The sequence below is a fragment of the Bombina bombina genome, chromosome 10 (genome assembly GCF_027579735.1).
Source record: "Bombina bombina isolate aBomBom1 chromosome 10, aBomBom1.pri, whole genome shotgun sequence".
Taxonomy (NCBI): Eukaryota; Metazoa; Chordata; class Amphibia; order Anura; family Bombinatoridae; genus Bombina; species Bombina bombina.
The window spans coordinates 176141514-176162289 of record NC_069508.1 but is presented as its reverse complement, the minus strand read 5'-3'; positions in this window follow the sequence as shown (position 1 = coordinate 176162289).

Here is a 20776-nt window from a genome sequence, read left to right as displayed (position 1 = left end):
TGTTTAAAACAGACAAATGTGACCCAATGTGACCCAAAATGTATTATTTAATAATAAAAAGACCAGGATCAATAATCCCTCATAGAAGGTGCGCTTGTGTGCGATGATAGTTCATACGGATCCAAAAGTGTTAACTGTTGAGAGTCGCCTGGCAGACACGTTAGGCTGTTGACGTCACAGGAACTCCGACCAATCAGGGTATTGTTTCCTCCCGGGTTCCCACAATACAAACATGTATTCGAGTCAATGTATATGGCTATAGAAGGTTGCAAACTTGAGGTGTGTTAAATGAGAATATACACCAGCGTAGGTACAAGAGTAATATTTTATTTAAAAGGTCTAAAACCAGCAGCACCGCGTTTCTCGGCTTATAGCCGTTTCATCAGGCTGTATAATTAAAAACAATTAGTCTCCTTAAATACCTTACGCTGACCAATAGGATGGTAATCTCAGTACACACCTCCCTAACTCAAGGATTAACTGTTTATGTGAGAATGATCAGGATATGCATTTTCTTAACATACTACATTCGGAAACATTTATGTTTATATGCCATATCAAATTATACTCTCAGTTAGTTTAGCATAATCTATAAGAAAAATGTATATACATTGCAACTGTTAAATGGATACATACGTGTATATTTATATGCAATATCAAGTTATACTATCATATAGCCCTATAAGGAAATATATAAACATTACAACTATTAAATAGATACATAAGCATAAAATACTATTAATTGCAATCAACGGTTTCTACCCATAATATTAAATATAGCTGCAAGCAGCGATAGAGGTGGCCATGCGCATCAACTTTGCAATTGCATGCAAGCAGCTAAGTCACAATATAAAGCTTTATAGAAGTTTTTACAATTCTAACATTAGCAATCGGAAAGAAAACACATTTTCGAAATGTTTGCGTTTTTCAAGATGGCTGCCCCGCCATATGACCAATACATTTATCACGATCAGATGTAACTCTAGGTCACAAGATAATGTTTTATAGCAAATTTCACAGCTTTAACATAAGCGGTTGCAAAGAAAACACATTTTTGAAATTTTCGCGTAAACCAATATGGCTGCCACAGCTTGTGACCAATTCCTTCAACATGAACAACTGTGATTCTAGGTCACAATATAAGGTTATTTAGCTAGTTTCACAGTTGTAACATAAGCGGTTGCAGAGAAAATAGATTTTCGAATTTTTTGCGCAAAACAAAATGGCTGCCTAATTTTTTGTTTTATTATTAATTTAAAAATATTGTTAAGCATTTTTGAACAATTCAAAATGGCTGCCAAACCACATGACCTATCAACTTCTCTTGAACAAATCTGAATGTTAGTCATAAGATAACTCTGTAAACAAAATTTCAAGTTTGTGCGTTAAGCGGTTTCGGAGAAGAAGATTTTTTATAGTTTTTAAAAACAGCGCATACGAAACAAAATGGCCGCCAAGCTATGCATTGTATGGCTTTCAAATTGTACATACTAATGCTCACTATAGACCTCTACAATTTGCAGAAGTTTTTTGAAAATTTGCAAATGTTTTATTTCACGAAGGCGACTGCGCAGTGCGAATTTTTACTGCAATATTGCCTTTAGGGATCATGACTATGTGTACTCATTTGTCTGCTACACTGTAATATAGTTAAATAGTGTAAACATAATGCATAAAGTGCAAATTTACGCAATTAAACAGCGATAAAAAGGCGAATGGCTCATAGCAGCCATGTTGATTATGGAAAATTTACAAACTTGGTAGAGGACCTTGCAAGGAGCACATGTGCAAAATTGCACTTCATTGCACTTAGCGGTTGCAGAGAAGAAGATGTTTAAATATTTTCGCACATTTCAAAATGGCAGCTAGATCATGTGACTAAATCAGTTCTGTTGAACAAACTTTATTCTAGGTCAGTACAGCAGTACACACAGCAAGTTTCACAGCTGTAACATAAGCTGTTCTGGAGAAGAAGATTTTCAAGCGGTTGTCGAAATTTGTCGCAAAAAGCAATATGGCTGCTAGAACACATGACCTATAAGATTTATGTTGCACAGGATTATGCACAGCATAGATCTCTAGCATTGTGCCAAGTTTCATGAGTTTTTGAGATATTCTGTTGTTTTATAAGCAATTGAAAAAGTGGCGGAATAATGATAATAATAATAAAAAAATAAAATAATAATAATAATAATCCTGACAATAACAATAGGTTGTCCTGCAACTTCGTTGCATGGCCACCTAACAAGTGTTCTGCCACTCCGATCTTATATTAGAATGTCTTTATCGGGCAATAGTAATGATTTAAGGACATTATTAGTATATTCAGCACCACAGTATTCTATATCATACACAAAACTAAATAATATAAATTGCCCCTTACCTCAATATAGACTGAAGTATCCCTAACCAATAGTGGCATCTAAATAGGTAGTATAATGTTCCCCTTATGTCAGTATATGTTGAAATAGCCCTAAATATTAATGGCTTCTAAATAATAATGTTACATTTGATGGGGCTATGTGGCAATGGAGAAAAAGATGATCATGTGAATTTTTAATGGAGCTAAATAACGGATGATATATATAAATATAACAACTAAAGTTCACAACCTCTGTGTATGACTACAGTGATAAGAAGTCATCTACAGGTGTTAGCAACCTCAAAAATATGTGTGAGGGGTATAATAGACTACAACATAGGGAGACCCACTGTATCACACTCTCCCACATTATAAAAGCTGCCAAGTCAATATTAAGATTGAGACCGGTGGGATGAAGGCTCTTAAGAGTGTGAACCCAGTAGGTCTCCCTCTGTCTCAGTCTAGATAGTCTATTATACAAATGAGATAGAGGAATAAACTCTATCGCACTAATAGTGAAACAGTCAGTATTGCCACCATGTGAATGGTTACAGTGTCTTGAGACACTATGGTTCTTATAGTTATTTTTCATATTCCGTAGATGTTCAGACCATCTGATACTCAGTCTCCTACAGGTCCTACCAACGTACTGTACCCCACAAATACATGATAACAAATATACCACATATCGGGACGCACAAGAAATGTGTCCAATGATGGAATATGGTTTCCCAGTCACGTTTGATTTGAAAAAACTTTGGGTGTGATATTAACACATAGTTTACACCTACTGATTCCACATCTAAAGGACCCTATAGGTAGAGCTCTTGACCGTTTATAACTACTGGGAATGCTGTGTTTCACAATTTTACTAGGAGCCAGCATTGTTTTTAAATTGGGTGCTTTTTTATAAACCATTTTAGGTTTAGCCCCCAATAAATTACCCAAAACTGGATCCTTTTTAAGGATACCCCAATGTTTAGGAAAAGACCCCACGGCCACAGCGATGTAGAGGACGAGGCACAGCCGTCAAAAAGGCAAAACTACAGGCACTAAATGAAGGGATTTATAACCTTTCATCACATTTGTTAACAGACGATGAAGTGAGAATTTTAGGAAGGGGACTTTCTTTTAGTCCTACGAATTAACCTAATGCATTTTCTTTATTTGTAGATTTAAACCGTTTTACACAAAAATGATCTATGCAGAAATATTTTGCAGAGAAAAAACTTAAAAATGAATATTATCTTCCTATTTTAACTAATTCTATGGATGCAAGACTTATAGACTCACAGATTCCAATATATTATTATTATTATTATCGGTTATTTGTAGAGCACCAACAGATTTATGAACCAGATTCATTAGTAGATCAATTGTGTGAGGGCTATATATGTACTAATTTTAGAAATAAATCTAATTTTATTCCTAAAATGCAGAATAATGCTTATATTGAGATTTTAAAATAGTTGGTTAGCGATGATCTGGAATCAATTCCGAACATAAAAAATAAAGAATTTAAATATAATTTATATGCCAACGAACGGAAAGCTATAGAAAGTCTAAGAAACGATAAGTCCCTGGTCATTAGGCAGGCGAACAAGGGAGGTGGTATTGTCCTCCAAAATTTGGAAGATTATCTTTTGGAAGCTCGAAAAATACTTATTGACACTTCATATTATATTCAATTGAGTCATGATCCAACTACACATTACAAAGACATATTAAAAGACCTTGTAGATTTTGCATATAAAGAAGGCATAATACTTAAGAAAGAAAAGGAATTTTTGGTTCCCAAAGAACCCAATTATGTTTTTTACTATCATTTACCCAAATTACATAAGAATCCCATCTGCCCTCCGGGGAGGCCCATTATTGCGGGTATTGGAAGTCTTACCCACAATGTGTCTTCATATGTTGACCATTTCTTGCAAAAGTATGTGTGTGGTCTAGAATCCTATATTCGGGATTCTACTGATTTAATTAAGAAATTGGAGTTGATAACTATCACTCTTGATTTATTATGGATAACATGTGATGTACAGTCGCTTTACTCTAATATATTGCATGATTTGGGTATTCTAGCGGTATCCAAATACTTACAGAGCGACATATATTTACCAACTAATCAATGTGAGTTTATTTTACAACTCATATCCTTCATCCTGAGACACAATTATTTTTTATTTCAGGATAGATCTTTTCTTCAAGTCAAGGGTTCAGCCATGGGTACCAGGTTTGCCCCAAGTTATGCTAATTTGTTCATGGGCTCTTTTGAACATCAATTTGTCTATGATAATGTATATGGGGCGAACCTGGTATTCTATGGGCGGTACATTGACAATATGATTTTTGTTTGGAGGGGAGATCTAGCTTCTGCCAATTCTTTTGTGGAACATCTCAATTTGAATGATAGGGGACTATCCTTCACTAGTCCTATACACCACGAAACTATAGTATTTTTGGATCTTGAATTGAAATTTGAGAGTAGCAAAATTACCAGTGTTACTCACTTTAAAACAGTGGATTGTAACAGCTACCTTGATTTCAATAGCCATCATTATTTCCCTTGGAAACGCAATGTACCATATGGCCAGTTTAAACAAATTCGTCGTAACTGTAGTAGTAACCTAGCAGATTATGAAACCCAAAGTTTAGTGTTTATAGAACGGTTTAATGAAAAGCATTATCCCCTCTACACACTGTCAGAAAAAATGTGCAAAAATTGTACCTTTAAGGGTACAACAGCTTGTCACTGGGGCAGTACCCTCAAAGGTACACCCTCTGTACCCTTTAACATGGGTACAAATTGGTACCCTTGCAGATTGTACCTTTCAAAGGCAAATATGTACCTTTGGTGACTAGATTGGACTTCAGTGCTATGGTACTATATTGTGCCCTTATAAAATGGTGCAAAGCTGGCCTTTTAAGGGTACTGCCCTAGTAACAAGCCCTTTGTACCTCATGATGGTAACTTTGTACTCAACACAGCATATTACAAATGCTGTTCCATTAAAGGGACACTCAAGTCAAAAATAAACATCATGATTCAGATACAGCATGAAATTTTAAACAACTTTCCAATTTACTTCCATTAACAAAATGTGCACAGTCTTTTTATATTTACACTTTTTGAGTCACCAACTCCTACTGAGCATGTGCAAAAATTCACAGCATATACATATATGCATTTGTGATTGGCTGATACATGATACAGGGGGAGTGGAAATAGACATAACTTTGCAATTTATCTACTTCTCATTTGAAGTTCAGACTAAGTGCTATTGCATTGTTTTCTTATCATGCATTTGTTGATTATGCAAAACTACTGTATTGACTGGATCATTAAACTTATTATACAATTACAATAGCCACACTGCATTTGTAAAAAAAGTTTGGATACTGTAGCCATAGAGCAAATCCAAAGACTGCAACAAAACCAACTGAAAGAATCAGGATAAACAACTAGTATCTAATTGTAATACTCAATAAGTTTTAGATCACTTTGTACTAGACTCTAAAAACACACCATTAATTTAGGGTGACATAGAAAACAACATAATAATAAATATAATTAACAAAAAGAAGGGGGATTCGGGGAGGGATAAACGATAAAACTCACAACCATACATTAAATTGTCCCTCTATGCAAAATATATGCAAATTAGTCTTTCTCCAGTACACATTTTGGTGATGAACCTGCTACCAATAGATGGAGCTGTGTTGCACATGTCAAGGAACTTTCAACCAACAGATGGCGCTATCGCGTGTTACACAATGTCCATGTATGTGACTGGGGAATGGTTACAATTTTTTTTTTTAACCCTTTAGTGACAGGGTGAAAGTGCCTACATCGGAACACCTGTTCCGATGTAGACAAATTGAAACTACGCGATCGTGCATACGATCGCAAGATTTCAATTATTGGATCGCATCTGGGGGGCGTCCCTACAACCCTAGGAACGCCCTCCAGACCGCAATCAAGTCCTAGAAGCACAGAAGGCTTCAGGACAGCCGTTTGTTATGACGTTCTATTCCGTCATAACGGCTTTAAAGCCCAGTGTAATTATGACGGAATAGAACGGCATAACGGCGTTAAAAGGTTAAATGTTTCATAAACAGCTCTTGTTTATTTTATAGAATTTAAAACGAAAATTTTTCTTTGTAATTTTAGTTAATACATTTGCTTTATGTTTAAGAGTTAACATCTTGATGCTCTAAATATAAAAATTAAAATGTTAAGTGCTTGTTTGCTATTTAGAACCAGCAACACAGTATCATTGAAAATATGGGTTATTACATATTTTTTTTGCTTTGTCTGCTTCTTGCATATTATCAGCAACGATTGAACATAATTATTTTGCTGTACAACATGTATGTTGCATTGATTTTGGGTGACTGCCAGTTTATGTGAATATGAATCATTGAGGTGTGCAAATTATATGGACTTCCAGGGTTTGGCAGCCTTGAACCACCCATCCCCCTCAACCTTTTAGTCACACAAGTGATTGTACCTTTTTGGGGGGATTAAATGATACAGAAATGGACCCTTTGACAGTTGGAAACATATTTGTACCTTATTTACCGCTAAATGGTACATATTAGTTCCTTAAAGTGTAATTATGATCCATTGAGGGTACAACCACAGCAGTTGTACCCTAAGTGTTCACAAATGGACCCCAACCATACATTATAGATAATGGCTGACAAAGAGCTAAATCTGATATAAGTGAAAACTATTTCCAAAATAATAAGATTACTACAGCTGGATCAAATTTGACAAAAAAACTCTGCTTTATTTATTACAGATTATAACTGTCACCACAAACTAATTAGACAGATTATTACAAAACGTTGGGGTATCCTTAAAAAGGATCCAGTTTTGGGTAATTTATTGGGGGCTAAACCTAGAATGGTTTATATAAAAGCACCCAATTTAAAAACAATGCTGGCTCCTAGTAAAATTGTGAAACACAGCATTCCCAGTAGTTATAAACGGTCAAGAGCTCTACCTATAGGGTCCTTTAGATGTGGAATCAGTAGGTGTAAACTTTGTGTTAATATCACAAACAAAGTTTTTTCAAATCAAACGTGACTGAGAAACCATATTCCATCATTGGACACATTTCTTGTGCATCCCAATATGTGGTATATTTGTTATCATGTATTTGTGGGGTACAGTACGTTGGTAGGACCTGTAGGAGACTGAGCATCAGATGGTCTGAACATGTACGGAATATGAAAAATAACTATAAGAACCATAGTGTCTCAAGACACTGTAACCATTCACATGTTGGCAATACTGATTGTTTCACTATTAGTCCGATAGAGTTTATTCCTCTATCTCATTTGTATAATAGACTATCTAGACTGAGACCTACTGGGTTCACACTCTTAAGAGCCTTCATCCTACCGGTCTCAATCTTAATATTGACTTGGCAGCTTTTCAATAATGTGGGAGAGTGTGATACAGTGGGTCTCCCTATGTCGTAGTCTATTATACCCCTCACACATATTTTTGAGGTTGCTAACACCTGTAGATGACCTCTTATCACTGTAGTCATACACAGAGGTTGTGAACTTTAGTTGTTATATATATATATATATATATATATATATATATATATATATATATATATATATATATATACATTATAATATTTATATATATCATCCGTTTTTTTTTTTTTTTCAATTTTTATTTATGATCCAAAAAATATAAATACAATGCCTCTCAATTGGGCTTCTCTTTCATCTCGCAGGATGTTTTACCTTTTATATACAGTAAAGAAAAATAAACAATAACTGACCTCTCATTTGGGTCATAATTCCACCTCGCAGGGTGTTTTGCACCTTTCAAACATAAAATAACATAAGGCCCTTCCTAAACTAAGCATATTTTATTATGTTCTTTTTACTGACCTTCATTCACTACTGTATAAAATCGTCCTATATTCTGATCTTATAATTTTTGGAATTTCAATTCCACCTAATCCCATGCCGCTGACAAGCTATGTCAACGGCTAAACCTAAAAAACCACAACTAAACAAAACAAAACCTAACAAAGCAGGACAAAACAAAAACCAATACAAACACCAAAAAAAAAATATTATTTTTTTAAAAAAAAATTATATATTTGTTTGCCATTCCCACCTGCCCTCTATCTAAGCTTCAACTTCAACTAAATTCCTATAAGGATACAAGAACTGTTTCTGCAGAGTAACAGACAATGCATGTATCAATTTCCCCCATTTATTCATGTATTCTATATTTGCATTCTCATCGGTATTCTGTACATCATATTGTTCAATAACTGCCTGTTTTATCAGGAAGTTCTTCCATTCTACAAAACTAGGTTTTTTACTATCTTTACAGTTTTTAAAAATTATACTCCTCGCCGCTAGTACCGAGATATATATAAGTTTCCAGTCTCTCCCTAATTCTTTAGATCTTGGAAGAAACAGCACTTGTTCTAACTCAATGTTACTAGGTCTCTTTAAGATCTTATCCAACCAATACTTGATTTTAAGCCAAAATTGTCTAATTAAGGGACATTCCTAAATCATATGTATCAAGTCAGCTGCGTATTTACTACATTTTGGACATTTATTAAACTCTGTATTGCCCCAATCTGCTCCTTTCTTAGGGGTGTAATACGTTCTGTATAATAGTTTCAAGTGTGCCTCTCTCCATGTTTCTGATATTGTTATTTTTGCTACATATATATCATCCGTTATTTAGCCACATTAAAAATTCACATGATCATCTTTTTCTCAATTGCCACATAGCCCCATCAAATGTAACATTATTATTTAGATGCCATTAATGTTTAGGGCTATTTCAACATATACTTACATAAGGGGAACATTATACTACATATTTAGATGCCACTATTGGTTAGGGATACTTCAGTCTATATTGAGGTAAGGGGCAATTTATATTACTTAGTTTTGTGTATGATATAGAATACTGTGGGACTGAATATACTAATATTGTCCTTAAATCATTACTATTGCCCGATAAAGACATTCTAATATAAGATCTGAGTGGCAAGACACTTGTTAATATTATGGGTAGAAACTGTTGATTGCAATTAATAGTATTGTATGCTTATGTATCTATTTAATAGTTTTAATGTTTATATATTTCCTTATAGGGCTATATGATAGTATAACTTGATATTGCATATAAATATACACGTATGTATCCATTTAACAGTTGCAATGTATATACATTTTTCTTATAGATTATGCTAAACTAACTGAGAGTATAATTTGATATGGCATATAAACATAAATGTTTCTGAATGTAGTATGTTAAGAAAATGCATATCCTGATCATTCTCACATAAACAGTTAATCCTTGAGTTAGGGAGGTGTGTACTGAGATTACCATCCTATTGGTCAGCGTAAGGTATTTAAGGAGACTAATTGTTTTTAATTATACAGGCTGATGAAACGGCTATAAGCCGAGAAACGCGGTGCTGCTGGTTTTAGACCTTTTAAATAAAATATTACTCTTGTACCTACGCTGGTGTATATTCTCATTTAACACACCTCAAGTTTGCAAACTTCTATAGCCATATACATCGGCTCGAATACATGTTTGTATTGTGGGAACCCGGGAGGAAACAATACCCTGATTGGTAGGAGTGCCTGTGACGTCAACAGCCTAACGTGTCTGCCGGGCACTCTCAACAGTCCCGGCTTGCGATCACTGGCACTCGGTGTCGCTCCATCTGTGAGTCGACTGTGCATTTTGGGGAGGGGTGTCATCTGTGCCTTTGTATATCCCGGACGATACGGCTCTATGATTTGGCGCCTCTCTTTTGTTCTCATTATTTAATAATGCCCAAGCATTTGCAAAATAAAACCATAGAAAAGGATATACACAAAATCCGTGTAGTCTTGAGAACAGTAAAAAATAAAATGACAGATAATTTGTTGCATAGAATATAATAAGGACAAAATGTCTTAAGAAATAATTGATAAAAGTAACATGACAGAAGGTTGATGAATGTGACATTGAGCTGTATTTAAATAAAATTACAGTTAGTTTAAAGATAAAGTGCAACTATCGCTTCTTGCCCCCTGAGCACTTAGTACAAGGGGTTGGGGGCAGATGTCGCCCTTGTGAGTATTGTGAGTAGTGTTAGTGCTCCTGGTGGGGATGTAATAACCTTCACTCCTCTTTTTATTGTTTGCAGAGCACTTTACTATACAGTTATGGTTTTATGATTTTTTGGAAACAAGTTGTGATTTGGAGAATCTCCCACCTGGTAAGATCAGGGTTGTCCCTTCTGGCCGAGGACTTCCTTGTTGCCTTCTGAAGGGATTGGTAGTAACTTCCCCTCTGAGTGAGTTAAAGCCCTGGAGGTTGCTGGCAGTTTTGGGGGACAGGGGGAAGATTCTGACCCTCATTAAATGCTTTGTCTGAAGATGGAGGAAATAACTTGTGGTACCTGCTGGAGCTTTTGCTCTGGGCATCAGAAGAGTAAAGATAATGACGGATGAAGATGAAGTTCTTCCCTCCCAACTAAAGGGAATAAGTGTCCCATTAAACCTACTGTATATAATAAGCACCACAAGAAGCCTCACAATACAGATCTGTGATACATTTGTCACAACTTTATAACTGGACTGGTATTTTATTATCATTCACTTATTATGTTTATGTTGTAAGATCAGTAAATAAATCAGTAATAAAGCATGAAACGTAATAACGTATTGATCTGCACAACTACATACTCTATGTTTACAAAAGTGAGTTTTAAACTTTACAAAATAACAAATTAGTTTCAATACTTGGAGGGTGATAATATTCCTAAAGACACCATAGAGCTACAAGACACCAGTTTCTATAAATAAAGATCTGCTCAACTAATATATTCCCAACCCTCCTCACTATATAGCAAACTACAAAACTATCTATAAAAGAGCAATCACATTATTAACCCCTTAACGACCGAGGACGTGCAGGGTACGTCCTCAAAAAAAAGGCAGTTAATGCCTGAGAACGTACCCTGCACGTCCTCGGTTTGGAAAGCAGCTGGAAGCGATCCTGCTCGCTTCCAGCTGCTTTCCGGTTATTGCAGTGATGCCTCGATATGGAGGCATCCTGCAATAACTTTTTTAAGCCATCCGGTGCAGAGAGAGCCACTCTGTGGCCCTCTCTGCACCGGAGATCGGTGGCTCCCTGCGTTGGTGGGTGGGAGCCGGACCGGGAGGCGGGTGGCGGCCATCGATGGCCCTGGTTATGTGCAGGGGGGGCGGGATCATGGGCGGGGATGAGCGGGGGGCGCGCACGGACGCGCGCACGTGCACGGGAGGGCGGGGGCGGGCGCGTGCACGGGGAGGGAGCGGGTGGGAACCGCTACACTACAGAAAATGTGTTAATAAAAAATGTTTAAATGCCTTAATATTTTTTTTTTTAAAAAAAGATCAGCAAGGTGGTGGGGGTTTGTCTGTGTGGGGGGGGGGGGGGGGAAGCTACACTACAGAAAAAAGCCAAATAAAAATAAAAAAAGCACTTTTTTTTTGCAAACTGGGTACTGGCAGACAGCTGCCAGTACCCAAGATGGCCCCCAATGAGGCAGAGGGGATGGTCAGAGAGCGGTTTTGGGGGGGATCAGGGAGGTTGGGGGCTAAGGGGGGGGATCCTACACCCTAGCATATGTAAATATGCTAAAAAAAAAAATTTTTATTTTTAAAAAAACCCTTTTATTTTAGTACTGGCAGACTTTCTGCCAGTACTTAAGATGGCGGGGACAATTGTGGGGTGGGGGAGGGAAGGGAGCTGTTTGGGAGGGATCAGGGGGTGGGATGTGTCAGGTGGGAGGCTGATCTCTACACTAAAGCTAAAATTAACCCTGCAAGCTCCCTACAAACTCCCTAATTAACCCCTTCACTGCTAGCCATAATACACGTGTGAGGCGCAGCAGGATTTAGCGGCCTTCTAATTACCAGAAAGCAACGCCAAAGTCATATATGTCTGCTATTTCTGAACAAAGGGGATCCCAGACAAGTATTTACAACCATTTGTGCCATAATTGCACAAGCTGTTTGTAAATTATTTCAGTGAGAAACCTAAAATTGTGAAAAATTTAACTTTTTTTTCAATTTGATCGCATTTGGCGGTGAAATGGTGGCATGAAATATACCAAAATGTGCCTAGATCAATACTTGGGGTTGTCTACTATACTACACTAAAGCTAAAATTAACCCTACAAGCTCCCTAAAAGCTCCCTAATTAACCCCTTCACTGCTGGGCATAATACACTTGTGGTGCGCAGTGGCATTTAGCGGCCTTCTAATTACCAAAAAGCAACGCCAAAGCCATATATGTCTGCTATTTCTGAACAAAGGGGATCCCAGAGAAGAATTTACAACCATTTATGCCATAATTGCACAAGTTGTTTGTAAATAATTTCAGTGAGAAACCAAAAGTTTGTGAAAAAATTTGTGAAAAAGTGAACGATTTTTTGTATTTGATCGCATTTGGCGGTGAAATGGTGGTATGAAATATACCAAAATTGTCCTAGATCAATACTTTGGGATGTCTACTAAAAAAAAATATATACATGTCAAGGGATATTCAGGGATTCCTGAAAGATATTAGTGTTCTAATGTAACTAGCGCTAATTTTGGAAAAAAGTGGTTTGGAAATAGCAAAGTGCTACTTGTATTTATGGCCCTATAACTTGCAAAAAAAGCAAAGAACATGTAAACATTGGGTATTTCTAAACTCAGGACAAAATTTTGAAACTATTTAGCATGGGTGTTTTTTGGTGGTTGTAGATATGTAACAGATTTTGGGGGTCAAAGTTAGAAAAAGTGTGTTTTTTTCAATTTTTCCTCATATTTTATATTTTTTTTTATAGTAAATTATAAGATATGATGAAAATAATGGTATCTTTAGAAAGTCCATTTAGTGGCGAGAAAAACGGTATATAATATGTGTGGGTACAGTAAATGAGTAAGAAGAAAATTACAGCTAAACACAAACACCGCAAAAATGTAAAAATAGCCTTGGTCCCAAACGGACAGAAAATGGAAAAGTGCTGTGGTCATTAAGGGGTTAAAGTGACAGTCAACACCAACATTGTTATTGTTTAAAAGATAGATAACGCCTTTACTGCCCATTCCCCAGCTTTGTACAACCAACACTGTTATATTAATATACTTTATAACATTTAAACCTCTAAACATTAAACTGTTTCTAAGTCACTACAGACAGCCTCATATCACATGCTTTTTTATTAGCTTTTCACAACAAGAGACTGCTAATCCATGTGGGCCATATAGATAACTTTGTGTTCTCTCCATTCTTGGTTCAGCTATCTATCTATCTATCTATCTATCTATCTATCTATCTATCTATCTATTTATCCGTCCAGTATCTATCTATCTATCCATCCAGTATCTATCAGTCTATCTATCTTTCTGTTTGTCTATCTATCCATCCAATATCTTTCTGTGTGTTTGTCTATCTATCTATCTATCTATCTATCTATCTATCTGTTACGGTTGCCTCCAGGCTGGCTGGAAGTTGGACCGTAGAAAAGGATGCTCCTAGCGCTCACCAAAGGAGCAGCAGCACCGTAGACACTATGACTACTGCGTAGCCACCATAAGTAATGCAGACTCTATGAACCACCGCTGCTGGGCTGGTATCTCGCCGTCTGCTCTGCGCCCTGGACCTACGACCAGGCTCCAGTAGGTGAACCTCTTCCTTCAGTAGCAATCCCTGTAGCTAAGGGAGTATGAAGAGCATAGCAATCCCTGTAGTGATATAAGCTGTATCCTACAAACATGAGTCAAAGCTTCAAGTTAGAGGGTCAACATAGGTCTCAGATGTGCTGGAGCACACAGCCTGCTTTTTATTCAGGTTACATGCAAAAAGGACACTCTCAGGGGGAGGCATAAAATCCCCCATCACACATTTGATATTAGATAGAGAGACACTCCCTTTGACAGGCCACAACATTACTTCAGCAGATAACATTACACACAATAAAACAATGCAGTCCACCTTATCAATACTAGTCTGATTAGACAATGGGAAAGTTGATCACTAAACCTAATTAGAGCTAATCCCAGCAGACTTGTATTTAGAATAGGTTTCTTGAAGCTGAACAAAGTTATCTCTGTAGTTCTGACCGAAGGGTCTGTCACATAGCACTTAATGGCACACACTGAAACTGAACCAAGTGGGAGAAAGCCAGGGACAAGTCATTTCACAGGTCTGGGGACATAGTCTTAAAGGGGCATTGTTCACCAAAGTCACAATATGTCCCCAGACGGTTCTTAAAGGGCCATACACACCCAATAAAAGTTAATATGTTTTCAGGGGCACAATCTTCCAGGGGCCATAGTCATGTGGAAGGAGGCTGGCAAATAGGCTTCTCCAAAATCCAGGGAAGCAGGGCAATTTTCCATTTAAAGGGCCAGTTACAAACAGCAGTTTGTAACATATCTCCCCTTTTGGAGGGAGACTAACCAGGCACCTGACCTTCTGCCGGTCAGTGCCTAAGTTAGTCTCGCAACCCACCCACAAATAATCATTAGCAGCAAAGTAGCCCCCCCACAATACGTAGTACTGGCCTGTAAGTTCCAGGTTGTAGGATGAAAGTGTAGCATCCTCGGCCTTCCTGGCGCAGCTGGGCAAATAGCTGATGGTACTTGGGGGGCAGAGGCCAGCGGCACTCTGCCCTGGTGCCAGCGCTTCTGCTGGGGTGAGGGGTTTGCAGGCCAGTTCTGTAACAAAGACAAGGTCTGTAGAGCAGAGGCCAGCAGCGCTCTGTCCTGATGCCAGCTCTTCTGCTGGGGGAATTGGGGCATAGTCCTGCCCGGTGGCAAAGGGAACGTGGGGGTCAGTGGGGGTTAACATCTCCACTGTTAACCCTGGGCCCAAGTTAGGAGTTAGCTGGGGAGGGGGAGATTGGCTTACCTCCTCCTCCTGATACTCCGGCGGCCGTTGGGAAGGGAGGTCGATGCTCTCCGCTTCCTGTGGAACATGCTGCGGCTGGGGAGAGAGACCGGTTGTCTCCTCTCCCTGGAAGGCACACTCTGGCTGGGGAGGGAGGTCGATGCTCTCCCCTCCCTGTAGCTGGGTCTGTCGCTGGGGATCTGGGCCGCCTGCCCAGCATCCCTGTAGGGCCGGTAGAGAAACTGCGGTCCCATCTCCACCTGCCTTATGGGGGTCCTCCCAGGACCAGTCTATGAGGCCTGCTGCCTCTGGTATCTCTGGTTGGGGTTGGGGAAGGAGACCGGTTGTCTCTTCCCTCTGCACAGTATACTGCCGCTGGGGAGGGAGGTCGCTGCTCTCCTCTCCCTGTGGAACATGCTGTGGCTGGGGAGAGAGACCAGGTGTCCATACCCTTAAACTCCACAGTTGGCGCTCAAAGGCTCGTGCCGCTTCGTTCTCAGTAGCCAATTCCCGGATGAGGCGACTGACTACCTCCTGTGCAGGGTCTGGACCATATCGGACTAGCCGCCTCTTTACCTCTGGAACGAAATCAGCGCCCTCATAGCGACGGATCAGGTTGAGGTGCTCTTCACAGGGTTCTGACCAGTGTCTTGTCAGCTCCATGCTGCTGTAGTTAGGGACGCTGCGCAGTGGCTAGCGTTGCCCTCAATAACTCTCCTACGATACCAGTGCTGTTGTGGTGCTGCTCCTTGCGCTAGGACGCCAATCCCACCGCTGCCGCCAAATGTTACGGTTGCCTCCAGGCTGGCTGGAAGTTGGACCGTAGAAAAGGATGCTCCTAGCGCTCACCAAAGGAGCAGCAGCACCGTAGACACTATGACTACTGCGTAGCCACCATAAGTAATGCAGACTCTATGAACCACCGCTGCTGGGCTGGTATCTCGCCGTCTGCTCTGCGCCCTGGACCTACGACCAGGCTCCAGTAGGTGAACCTCTTCCTTCAGTAGCAATCCCTGTAGCTAAGGGAGTATGAAGAGCATAGCAATCCCTGTAGTGATATAAGCTGTATCCTACAAACATGAGTCAAAGCTTCAAGTTAGAGGGTCAACATAGGTCTCAGATGTGCTGGAGCACACAGCCTGCTTTTTATTCAGGTTACATGCAAAAAGGACACTCTCAGGGGGAGGCATAAAATCCCCCATCACACATTTGATATTAGATAGAGAGACACTCCCTTTGACAGGCCACAACATTACTTCAGCAGATAACATTACACACAATAAAACAATGCAGTCCACCTTATCAATACTAGTCTGATTAGACAATGGGAAAGTTGATCACTAAACCTAATTAGAGCTAATCCCAGCAGACTTGTATTTAGAATAGGTTTCTTGAAGCTGAACAAAGTTATCTCTGTAGTTCTGACCGAAGGGTCTGTCACATAGCACTTAATGGCACACACTGAAACTGAACCAAGTGGGAGAAAGCCAGGGACAAGTCATTTCACAGGTCTGGGGACATAGTCTTAAAGGGGCATTGTTCACCAAAGTCACAATATGTCCCCAGACGGTTCTTAAAGGGCCATACACACCCAATAAAAGTTAATATGTTTTCAGGGGCACAATCTTCCAGGGGCCATAGTCATGTGGAAGGAGGCTGGCAAATAGGCTTCTCCAAAATCCAGGGAAGCAGGGCAATTTTCCATTTAAAGGGCCAGTTACAAACAGCAGTTTGTAACACTATCTATCTATATCTATCTGTGCAACAGGTGCAGTGGCACCAGGGCCCAAGTGCTGGGGGCCCCATAGCAGCCAGTCTATACATAGGCGTGTGCAGAATGTGTACAATCCTAATGCAGGAGAGGCTTTTATCTGTGCAGGTTGTAGGTTTATCATTCATCTATCTATCTATCTATCTATCTATCTATCTATCTATCTATCTATCTATCTATCTATCTATGTAGATGGCCTCTCTCATTTTGTTGTACTTAGTTTTAACAAAGCAGACCAAGAGAACAGAGTAAATTTAATAATAAAGTGAAATTTTTTTTTATTTTTTTTATTGTACACAGTGTGAAAATGATGAAAGTTTCATTCTGACCTTTGTATTCCTTTAATTTCTTACGTTCCTATTCCTATATATAATCCTTAGGCTGGGTTTAACCACAAAACTAAATCACCAAAATGAGGTTATAGCTAGGGCAAGATTATCTATATGCACATAGTACGTTACTGTTTCTCATCCTTATGGTTGTATTATAGTCATGGTGCTTATACAAAGCAGAAGAAACTTACAGATTTACTTACATGTATTTAAAAGTTAGGAAAAGTAGGGCCATATAGATAGCATTGTGCTCTCTCCATTCTTGGTTCAGCTATCTATCTATCAATCGCCTAGATTACGAGTTTTGCGTTAGAAGGGGTGTGTTAGCAACGTGTCGCCGTCTTTTATTTCTTACGCGCACTTTTTTTAACGTAGGTATTACGAGTCTCACCTAACCGACTCCTACCCCGTTTATTTTATACGCGTAATCACGCCCGCGTTAAACAGTCTCCCATAGAGATCAATGAGATATCAGAGAAGCACGCATTTTTCCCCTAACACTTGATCTCGCGAAAAATACGCACTGCTTTGTCATACTACGTATACCACATAATGCACAACAAAAACACACAGCAAATGTACTAACACCAATCACGCAACATAGCACAGACCAATTACACATTCACAAGCGGGAAAAAAAATAAAAAATTACACTAAACGAGGAAGACAGATATACCTTATGATCCTACAACACGGAACAAAACAACACGAAAAAAAAAAATGCACACTCATACACAAGCAAAACACTCGCATTCAACATTACGGAATATTAGTACAAACAAACATTTACAACACTTCACAAATACGACACCATCACAAATCAACATTTACATTTACACATAATACTTTTGGACAATGTTATGGAAAACGATCACTATGACATCATCACATTCTACACATTCCACAAATACTAACTCAATACGAGCATGCGCAAATTCACACAACTAATACACATTGCACACATACTAATTACTAGCAAAGCACACCTGAACAGAATTTACAAGGCAAACCGGTACATCATTAAACATTTACACAGGGTATATAAGCACGCCACAAGCATGGCTTCTTTGACTGTGTTGCTGGTTTTTTTTGGAGATTATAGAGAGATTTAGTGCCTTATTGTGAGAGTTAGTGTTAGTGTGAGAGAGTGAGTTAGTGTTAATGTGCGAGTTAGTTAGTGGTAGCGTGAGTTAGTGGTAGCGTGAGTTAGTGGTATCATGAGTTAGTGGTAGCGTGAGTTAGTGGTAGCGTGAGTTAGTTAGTGGTAGTGTGAGTTAGTTAGTTGTAGTGTGAGATAGTAAGAGAGCAGTAGTGAGCGAGAGTTGGTTTGGGTGAGTGTGCGAGTGTTTTTTCTGTATACTTAACACATTTACATGCAAACACATTCAATACATACATACACTTATCAATAACACCACATACACTCCATACCCCATACCCTCTCATATTACACTCCATACCCCATTCCCTGTAGTCCCATTCCCTGTAATCCCATACCCCATTCCCTTTCATCCCATACCTCATTTCCTGTAAGCCCATAGTTAGATTTTGTTTACATATCCTCATTTTAGTCTTCTTATACATTTTTGTTTGTTAAATACTCCTTACCCTCTTTTATTTATATCCCTTTCACACTTTGAGCACTTTTTTTTGTTATTTATTTTGACCCCCTTTCATTTGGCCACATTCACTTTTTGTTGGAGTATGTCGGGAGGGGGGATAGGGAGAGGAACAGGACAGGAAGGGGGACAGGAAGGGGGGGGGAAGCAGAGGGTGGACCCGGCCACTTTGTTCAAGATGAACAAGTGGCTGGGCCCAGTGGCGGACAGGGTAGAGCTTCACAGTCCGGGAATCAGAGGACACCATCACAGGGGAAAGCCAAGCTTAGTAGGGAGGCGAGGTATACCATGGAGGAGAATGAGACCCTCATAGAGGCATATATGCAGAGGGCTAGGAGGCTGCAGGCTCAGAAGGCCACCCCTAGGGAGAAGAGGAAGTTATGGCTGGAGATAACGGATGCAGTTAATGCAGTGGGGGCACGTAACAGGGATGTCGAGTCAATCAAGCACCGCTACCGGGACTGCCAAATGGAACTAAAAAAAAAATATTGAGGGGGTACCAATACGAAACAGGGACCGTTGGTGGGCCAGAAATGACCGTTGAGTATTCACGATGGGAGGAAATGTTGCATCCAAGCATCTCCGAGGTGGCCATAGTCGGGATCGGAGGAATCGATACTGGGAACCTGCCACTCTCATCTGACAGTAAGCTCATTTAATAATCTCGTAACATCAAAAATAAAAAATGTATTTAAGGATATGATTAATGCTATTACGCTTTTTAACACATTATTACGTAAAGGTATTCACAATTACCTTGCAATTACATTAGTATCTAGGCTACAGGTTAGGTGTGCATTTAAACAGACTGAAAACAAACGCAAAAACATTCAGATTGACCAGATAGATATCAGAAACGCGGTTTGGAAAATGCGGAAATCATGTTAATTGTTATATTTTAAAGTGGATTAATGAGGCTGCATTTGTAGTTCTATTGAAAGCAAAAGCATTTACATATTTATTTGGAACTATGCTAATATATAAATTTCTTTCTTTTTACAATATACAGAGTCTGGGGAGGAGGCAGCACAGCAACTACAGGCTCCTCCTTCACCCAGGTATGAGAGTGGTGGAGATGACTCGCCACCTCGGGGAGACATGGAAGACATCCCTCTATACTCCTCCTCTGAAGAAGCCCCCACTGCACCAGCATCCCCTCCTGCACCAGCATCCCCTCCTGCACCAGCAGCCCCTCCTGCACCAGCAGCCCGCCATGCACCAGCAGACCGCCGGATACCAGCAGCCCCTCAGGAGGAGATAGCAGAGGTGCAGATATTACGAGATTTTCAAGAACAGATGCGTGCCTCCTGGAGGGAAAATCTTCAAAGCAGAATGCAGATGACAGAAGATATTCATGCCATTCGAGAAGGCCAAAGAGAGCTTATACAAGGCCAAAGAGACATTATCAAAGGACAATACGAGATCTTAAATACTCTCAGAGCTATATTGCAGGTCCTCCGGGAGGCGCATAACGCACCATCTGCTGCTGGGCCATCTGCTCTTGTGCCATCTGCTGCTGGGCCATCTGCTGCTGGGCCATCTGATCCTGGGCCATATGATCCTGGGCCATCTGCTCCTTGTACTCCTCAACCTCCTCCTCAGCCGTATCATCCCAGTACTCCTCCTTCCCCTCTTCGACAAACATCTCCCATAAGAACTCGTCGGAGGGGGCAGTTGCCCCCCCCAGAGCCTCAGTCTCATGGGAAGAGAGGAAGGAAGAGGAAGGAAGTATTTTTTCCTATATATATTTTTATTTATTTAATG